The following is a 9614-nucleotide window of genomic DNA, read 5'->3' as shown; positions in this document are numbered from 1 at the left end:
TCTCAATTATTATAGATATAACTGAGTCTATCGACTTTTCTCTTTGTTCAATTAGGCGCCAATGTATGAATTGTAATTTCTTGTATAGTTCTCACTTTTATTATTTATTTTTCTTGTTTTAATAATGCTAATAATAATAAATAGAATATTATTAAAACTGATGAATATGTTATACTGTCCGTCCTACTTTCTCCTCTTCTTCGTCTCCTCTTTTTTCTATTACTACATATTCCTCTTATTCTTGTGTGTTCTCCCTTTTCTTTTCTGAAAAAATCCATTTCCCAAGTTCTTTCATGTTCCTTATGATTCTATTACTCTTTCTCTCTCCAGCTCCTGTTCTGATCACAGCACAGAAAATGTGCTACTAATAATATCACTACTACTAATTCATACTGCTATTACTACTATCAGCATTACTATTATTATTGGTGCTTGGTAGCAGCAGTAATATTAGTGGTCACAATTACCATTACCACTACCATGTCTAGCAGTAGTACCAATTAATATATATTTTCAACTAGCATACATATTTTTTGGTCTTTGTAGTAAATTCGGCACATTTTGTATACCCCGGTCACTTTTATTTGTATCTGTATGCTCCGTATAAGTGTGTAAAAAAGGTGTTTCTTTTACTGTCCTACTCCTATACTAGGGACACACACACACAAATATGTATGTATACATATATACATGTGACACTGAAAAATCCATCCAAGTACATGAGCATGTCTAATTTATTGTTTGTTTGTTTATGGATATTCTTTCTTGTTTGTATTTCCTTCACCCTCTCTTGATTTACAGGCCTTTTCGTCACAGATTCCAGGAGTATGATACTAATAATAATAATACTATTTATGATTACTATCGTTATTATTATTGTTTATTGTTATAATGATTATTACATAATCAAGATAGGGTTGATTTATTCTGTAGGTAATTCTCTATGTCTACCACACGTATGTCATATTTTACATAAATGTATTTCATTCATGCACATAAAACTGTTTGTCGTGTTTTAATTGCCTTTAATTACTCCGTGTGTTTGTATAGGTTCAAACTGATCCAGTGGTTTTGTGAAGTAAAGTTGCTTTATATCAGAAAGCGTTTTTAAGGTATCGAGTATCGAAATACATTGTTGACTTATTTTGTGTATATATACAACTTATCAGTAAACGAGTATATTCTCTTTGGTTATTTTAAAAAAAATGTTCACTTCGGATGTTTCTACTCGTTCAGGTCAGCAAAACTGTTGAAAAAGGACAACAATTTAGTTTTCTCTAGAATCGGACTAGACTTTTATCTTACGGAAAGGATTACTTTTATTCATTTGTTCTAATTCTGACTTCTCATTAATGAACTTGTCTACATGTATATCGATGTATACTCTCCCAAGCGTAGAGAGTTACACATAAACACATTGTCACATGTGTATATATCAAGCGTGGTCATGCAAATATGATGTTTGACTGATATCAGTCGACCAAATCACGACTCAGACAGTTACTCATTGATAATACTATGTTATTATCACAAACAGAAAATATAGACCAGTGACTTATTATAGTAATTCATTTGCTGGGGATTAGTTTGTTGCTCCTAAACCCAAATAGATGAAGCCACATTCGAATTTGTGACTCAATGGTAGAAAGTTAAGTAGTTCAACTACGAAGCTACTTATCAGTATGTGGTTGTGGCGATTGTTAAGTTTTTGATTGAAATAATGAATCGATTGATTGAAAATCTGGAAGCACTGGATGGCCGTTTCGTCCGAGTATGGGACTCAGTAATGCGCATCCATGTTACCTCTCGCAGGATCAAACCCAGGCCCTTTGGTCTCGCACGCGAACGCTTAACCTCCAAACCATTGAGCCTGTATCCAACGGTGTTGACGTCCAAATTCAACTAATCCACGAAAGTACGAAATCCTGCGAGCACGATCGTGAGTGGGCACTACTGAGAAGTCACATACTAGTACAAAACGACCGTCCAGTGCTTCCAGGTTTTCAATGGTGGTCTGATATCAATCGATTCATGAATCCCAATCAAATACTAGGCTCGTTTTGTGTTTTGGGATAACTTTTCTGAAGTATTGTTTATTAAAGCTATGGTTTATTTTCGTACTACTAATAGCTTGAAATAAGAACATACTCACAACGTATATTAGAAGAATATGTGTTAATGCAGGCTATAGATTTATTAAGCGATTTACTTTATCTCATTCATCATTAATTTACTTTGTCCCACTATATGTAAATTATTTTAGGAAAAGAATAAGTGTCTGGTTGAACTGTATGCTACTAAGATATTTGGAAGTAGAAGATTAATAGTGTTGAACTTGTGATATAACCAAGTCTTCTTTAAATTTATAATTATCTGCCAAGATACTGGATATATGAAATCGCTTTGTGTATATATGTATGTGTGAATCCTTATGAGAATACTTACCTGGCCAAGTTGAATTCTGTGGAATGAGGTGTCAATTTTGGCCTACTACTTGAATGTTAATTGCTTCAAATATTAAGCTACTGGTCTAAAACTGATATAGTTGACAAAAATTGACGTTTCGGGAAGGAGGTTGATTTCATGTGTTATTGATGTGCTTCTTATTTGACTAGAATTTAGTATTTAATTAACTTTATCCATTATTATTAAAGATTATCATCATGAAATCATATTTATTATTATCATAGAACTGTACAGAAGGTGATAATGGGATAGATTTATGTTTTTTCTTTGTATAAAGATAATAGTGATATGAATTAAATACTAAACTGTTAGCGATTAGCATGGAAATTTGAACTTTGCTCTGATTATTTTTCATTTCAACAATCAATCAGCCATCACACAAACAGTACAGTTCAAAGTCGAATAGATGACTTTGTACTTTGTTATTGTGTTTTATAAAATTTTGTTCTAGATTAGAAAGACTTTCAAATTAGTTGAAATCATTTTGTAATAAGTTTTAATGTAATAAAACTGTAAAGAAAAGGTTGGTTAAACAATGACTAACTATTGTTGGCTTTCTATGTGATGCATAGTATAGTTCAATTTCAGTTGTAGTAACTGTGATGATCGTTGTAGTAATTGGGATGCCTAAGTTATAAAATCGTATTTAATTTCAAAGGTTAATGTAGCTTAACAATGTATTAAGCGGGTGGTTGAATTAACTGACAACTGTTCAAATAAATTATAATATTCATAATGTTTTTACACGAAATTATACATGTCAGTTTAAGGTTGTGGAGATTATTGAATTTTGTTTAAATCATAAACTAATACAAGTCAGACAACCACTGAAAACCTTGAAGCACTAGACAGCTGTTTTTTCCTAGTGTGGGACTTATCAGCAGTGCTCATTGATGACAGCGGATGCGGGAGTCGAATCCAGGTCCTTCAGTCTCCCGTACGAATGCTTGACCTCTAGATCACTAAAGCAGGATCTAACAGTGTATAAGTCTTATTTCAATTCGTCCACAACAGTGTGCGACCAACCAACTTTGATCGGTTTGTGGTTGCAGTAAAAGTATAGTACTTGTGCAACATAGATTTCATAGAAAGAAGTATTCTAGAAGTATCATTGAAGTATATGGTTCACTTGTTGATAATGTTGGATCTCTTTAGTAGACACTCGATCCGATTTTATAGCTGTTTGCCAATAACCCTAAGCTAAATCCACACGGAAAATTGAACAAAAGAGAGGAGGGGTGAAGTACAAAAAGAACGCTTTACACCAACGTTAGTCAATGCACAGAAAAAACGAGGGGATTTACAGAGTTACACACAACCTTGGGATTCTGGAAACTTCTAGAACCATGCTAAGTCTATTAACAGCATGTCTAAATATCCAGTCAGAACTGTGACACGGGATTCTGCATTTTCTAAATGTTTCTGAGAAGACTCTTTCCAAAGCTGATTGGACAAAACGTCAAGCATATCTGGGCCGCTAGAGATTTTGACGAGGGATATTCTTGGGACTCTTCCAACAGATAATTATTGTGTCGATTCAGTAATTGAAAGAACAGGTTCCGAAGAAAATAGTGAAGTGTGAACTTGTTATTTGTTTGTAGATCATTTAGAAGAGTCCGCATACGCGAACGAGAGAGACAGGTATAAAAGAAAGAAGAAAATGCACATGTAGTCATTTAAGTATATAAACTTGATTCACTTACACAGAATATTCAGTGCACTTTGAAAAAATGTCGGAAGTAGATAGAATGATCAGAGTTTTGGTAACTTGCAATGTTTATGTAATTAACATAGGTTAATGAAATTTTCAAATAGCTTTCTGTCTTACGCCAAATAATTAGGTAGCTTATTGAAAACGAACCTTCCCGTTCCATAGACATTTATCCTTATTTCGTTAGCGGGAAGTTTTCCAGTTCTCAATGAATTGATTACTGGTTATCTGATTTATGTGACACAGGCGCTTACATATAGTCTCACCTATATATACAAGATGAAAGTAACAAATTAGAATACTACTGATATAATAATAATAAACTGAAGAGTCGTTTAATCGCAACTGGTAGACAGGAAAGGGTCGAAATGTAACAAACGTACAGTCTTTACAATATCGTGCAGTTGAAATACATAGCAAGAAAGAGTTATGATTTGTAGTTGGATCAATTACTAAATTTAGTCGTGGTCAATAATAAATAGTGTTAAAATACTACTGCACATACCATAACTCATCTTCTTAAAGTAACTGTAACGGACAATTAGCATTTGCTATTGATTCTTAACCATTCATTTAAGACATCGGACAACCTCCAGTCAACAGGCTTGAAAGCTCTGAGTTAGATTGTTGGCTAGGAAGGGAATGTGAACAGGTAATGTCTTACAGTAAAACGATAAAGTTATTCATTTTTAGTTTCCGGTTTTCATTGATGGTTTAAGTAAAATCAGTGCGCCTAATTATAGCTCAAAACGTTAGCTTAAAGGAAATTAATATCAGAAATGAATAAACCGTTGGAGGAAGAAAACTGGAGTGTTGTTATTATAATTATTAAAATTTGTATACATGACTTGGCGACATGTTAAAGAAAAACCTAAACCAATGAAACAACTATTATTTTAAATTAAGTTTGGCATTGATGAACCTAAGGTTAAATTAACATGAAACCATAAATTTTTGAAAATTAATGATAGAACAGCAATAAATAAACATCGAATTTAGGCTATATAACATTTTCATTTATTTTTCATATTGTTACAATATATATTCTATGAGGTATAAGTCCTTGGAATTTATAATTGAAAAGTAGTTGAACATACTCTAAAAGAGATATGGGAAGTCGATAACACTTAACACTTTTCATGACTGGATACTGAATGGACTAGTCTAAAGGACACATTAGACAAGAATTGAATTCGAAATTGATTTAGTTTCGAGTGTTTTAGTGTAGAGAAGCATTTCGAGAGAGAGGAGCATTATTTTTTATCGACGAATATCTTCTAGTAGACAATCTCTCAAGCAACATTTCCATATGTGTACATAAAATGTACTTGTTTATAATGGTGCTGAATACATCAGTTATTAGAAGCCTATTCTACTCAAAACAGGATTTTATGTACTGGAAATGATTCTGTCAGTGAAGTTACATGATAACGTGGTGCACATTAACGAATAGCTAATGAACAAGAGGTTTTACAAACATGTGATGGAGATATAATGTATCCAAGAAAATCGCTTTCGGAAGAAGAAAGATGTAGATTTATAAGAGAGAAGGTAGGATATTAATATTTATAATGTGATAATAATGAGAGATTCCATGAACAACAGCAAAAGCTGTAGCTAACGAGGATCCATTAGGACATATAAGGTTTGAAAGTGCACAGTAAAAAAGTAAACACAACGGCGAGATAGAAGGAAAATCACGTTTATTATGGAACGGGAAAAGGATGATAATTTTTACTTTCCCGACATTGTCATACAACGGAGGGAGGATGGTACAATTCAACGTCCAGTTTATCGAAAAGATACATCGGATGGTAGTTCTCTGAATTTTAACAGCTTTTGTCCAATCAGTTACAAAAAGGCACTGATAAAAACACTGTTTCACAGAACGGAAAGGACATGCACTACGGATACACTAGAAGCAGTATTAAGGAACGTGAAAAAATGCCTAAGGAATAATGGGTACCCAGAGAAATGTTTTGAGGAGTTCTGGAAAAGTAAAGACAAAACGCCCAAAGGAACCACGGTAGATAAGAAACCAATTTTCATTGAACTTAAATTTAAAGGTGATCATATTGCAGCTACAATAAACAGATAATTAAAAAGCACACTGACCACAACTTATCCTGCAGCCAAGCTGATTAACTTGTACAAAACAATGTGTTCCTCACTACAATCAAAGATCGATAGGTACACCTTACACGTTGCCGCCAACTGCGTATATAAATTTATATGTACCTGTCAGAGCAGTTAAACTGGTAGAACAGTAAGAAGGGCTTACGTTCGATCCCAAGAACATATCCCGAAAGATCTTAGATCAATGGGATTCAAGGCTTTTAGCAGTGCTATTGCAAAGCATCTGTGTGACACAGGGTGTTAAGTTGATAGACTAAAATCTTTCAGTATCATCAATCGACAGTCAAGTGCTGTTCTTCTCAAATTCGTCTAATCCATAGCTATTGAACGACTAAATCCAGACTTTTGTATGTAAAATGAAACAATTGCAAATCTTTCTATATCATGGTGACTTTATCGTCAGTTTATTACATCATGTTTTGCAATTTTCTCCTCTCTCTCCTATTTTAATCTCATCAGTTATCTCGAAGTCATAACCACATTATCTATTTTTTAACTGACTAGTCTCAACTCATGTTATTATTCTTAATTGTTATTAATTTATGTTCAGTTACTTCATTATACAATCAATTACTTATTTAGTCTCTACAATTCCTTGTTACTATTTCTGATGATCCAGAATCTTCTCTCACATATTAAATCTATTTACGACACTCTTTATATGTCTTCAATCCAATTACTACACCATGATGATATATATCGATTTTACTGTGTATGTAAGTATGTAAACTTTACAGTAATTTTTATTTTAGATATTGTAAGTTGCAAGCAGCTAATGGGAACCTTATGAAATAAAATGAGTATATGTTATTCTGCTAAATTCTGTTCAAGAGGATAAAGGCAACTAAATGTATGAGATCGAAGGAATATTAAAAAAAACGAAGATTTGTATATAATTGCGAATAGCGAAACAGAGACAACAAGAGATGAAAGATGTAAGTCTGCAAACCGCACGGCCAAAGTTGATTGTGAGTTCACCAACGGACACAGACATCTACAGGAGAGTGGCAGTCAGTTTCGCTCAACACAACATTCAGAAGAACAGGCAAGCAAAGGGGCCAGCTAACGCAAAAAACACAAGGTTCAAGGCCTAACATTTTATTCAATTGTCATTGGATACATATGTAAAAGTGAGGGAACTGTCATTGATGAACACACTGGCTGCGTTCACCTCAGAATTTGCACCGATTTTCTACCATCTAAAAGGCAAATGAAATAAACACAAACATGGTGAGAAGGTTGAAGAGGAGTTGATTTGACTGACATACTGACTGTAAGTAGAAGTATGCAAATATAGATGAGTGAACACACTAGTTAGTCGGTTGAATGACTGACTGACTGACCTATTGATTAAATGAACGAATGGATGGATGGATGGATGGATTATTGACTGAATGAGCGATTGGTGAAGTGTTTCAATTGAGAGTGTTTGAAAGTGATGAGATGAACGACCAGCTGATACTCACTAATGCACAACATCACACAGAGACTGGAGACTGGGTCCTAACACGAATGAACACCACACCCATCGTCACATAGGACAGCAAGCTAAACGAGTGGTGGCAGTCAGTGAACACACACACTTACTCACTCACTCACACACACACGTGAGTGCGGAACACAGTGAATCGGTCAACCAGTTATCAGATGTTTGATGTGAGAGTGGAGAGTGATGAATGTTTGTTGACAGACCTACCTTGTGGTGGACGTTGGCATTTCCTTGGATGTGTTGGAGCGTGAGGACCTGAAAACAAGTGGAACAGTGGTTGTTGATCAATATGAAACTCTGTAGATTACACGACACTTGTGGAGGAGTGAGTGAGTGAGTGAGTGAGTGAGTGAGTGAGTGAGTGAGTGAGGGAATGGTTGACTATGTGATATGGAACAAATGCGTGATGGCATTCAACGAGTGATTGTGAGAATTGATGGTGTTGTAAGAGTGAGTGAGCGAATGAGTGATTGAGTGTCTGAGTATGTAATTTGTCTGTGGAGTGCGTGAATGTGTTGGCGAATGTGTGTGTGTGTGTTCGGAGGAATGACTGATGTTTGGTACTGGTCAAGATTATTGAAATAAACGAGCATAAGGAATAGAAGTAGTTGGTGTAGTGACTTACTACGAGCACGTGGTGGTGATCTGGGTGGGTGGGCTGTTCTTGTTTCTCTCCTCGATGGTTTCGGACGTCCAGTTGACTTGGTGGTGGCAGGCGAATCTGTGGAATAAAACAAGAGTACATGTGTACTGTTCACAGTGTGAACACGGAAGCACACTATTCAAGTGATGCACAGTAGGAAAGCATTCCCACACAAAATCCAATACACACCAACTCGTTTGAAGAAACGTTCAGCATTGACTACAGACACACCGTATCGAGTGGAAGTGGGTGAGAAATATTATGTATGTGTATGGACGACTGTTCGATTCACAAAGCACTGTGTTTTCAAACAATGAGCAATGTCTGTGAAGATTGGAGGTGATGGTGAAACGTGAGGGTGATGGAGAGGACTAAAGAAACAGTGTTTGAACAATGAACAGCATAAATGAAGTGAGACATGTGAGTAGTGGTTGAATAGTGAATGAACTAACCTGGTGTTGCTGAAGCTGGTGGTGGTGCGTCTGGTGCTGCAGGTGCTCCTGGAGCTGTCGGTGAATCCGGTGCGGCTGGTGCAGCTGGTGCAGCTGGTTGCTGATCAGGTGATCCGACTGGAGCTGAGGGTGCGCCATCTACATTGAAAAACAGTAACGAAACAATGTGTTGTCGGTTTAAGTTAAGTTCAATTACAGCAATCTCATTCTGTTCGCCTCTCCATTAGGTGTGTGCAAATCGACCACTGACTTGATGAGTACCACTACCTTACTGCCTAACTGCCTAGCTGCCTAACTGATTGACTGACTGATTGACTGACTGACTTGGTTGTGAATAATGACAAGCGAACGTGAGCATTGAGACGAATGTTCTCCTGAGGTGAGTGAAAGAATGTTCGTACGATTGTCAGCTGCGAAATACTTTGGGTCTCGACGCTTCCACTCACATGGTTTGAATTGTGTGAGTGGACTGTGATCGACTGCACTGGTGTCGGAACAACATACAGAGTAAGTGAGTCAGCGAGTAAGTGAGTGAGTGAGTGAGTGAGTGAATGAATCATCGGAGTGATGGATTGACGGATGGAAGGATATATGATTGAATGGATTGGTGAATGACCAATCGAATGAATGAACGATCGAATTAATTGCTGGATGAATGAATGAATGAGTGAAAGTGGTCCGTGTCTTTTGGTTTGAAGCTCACCTCCATCACAGTGC

Source organism: Schistosoma mansoni, chromosome 1 (genome assembly GCF_000237925.1).
Source record: "Schistosoma mansoni strain Puerto Rico chromosome 1, complete genome".
NCBI lineage: Eukaryota > Metazoa > Platyhelminthes > Trematoda > Strigeidida > Schistosomatidae > Schistosoma > Schistosoma mansoni.
The sequence above is the reverse complement of the archived record's forward strand: the minus strand, read 5'-3'. Positions refer to the sequence as shown.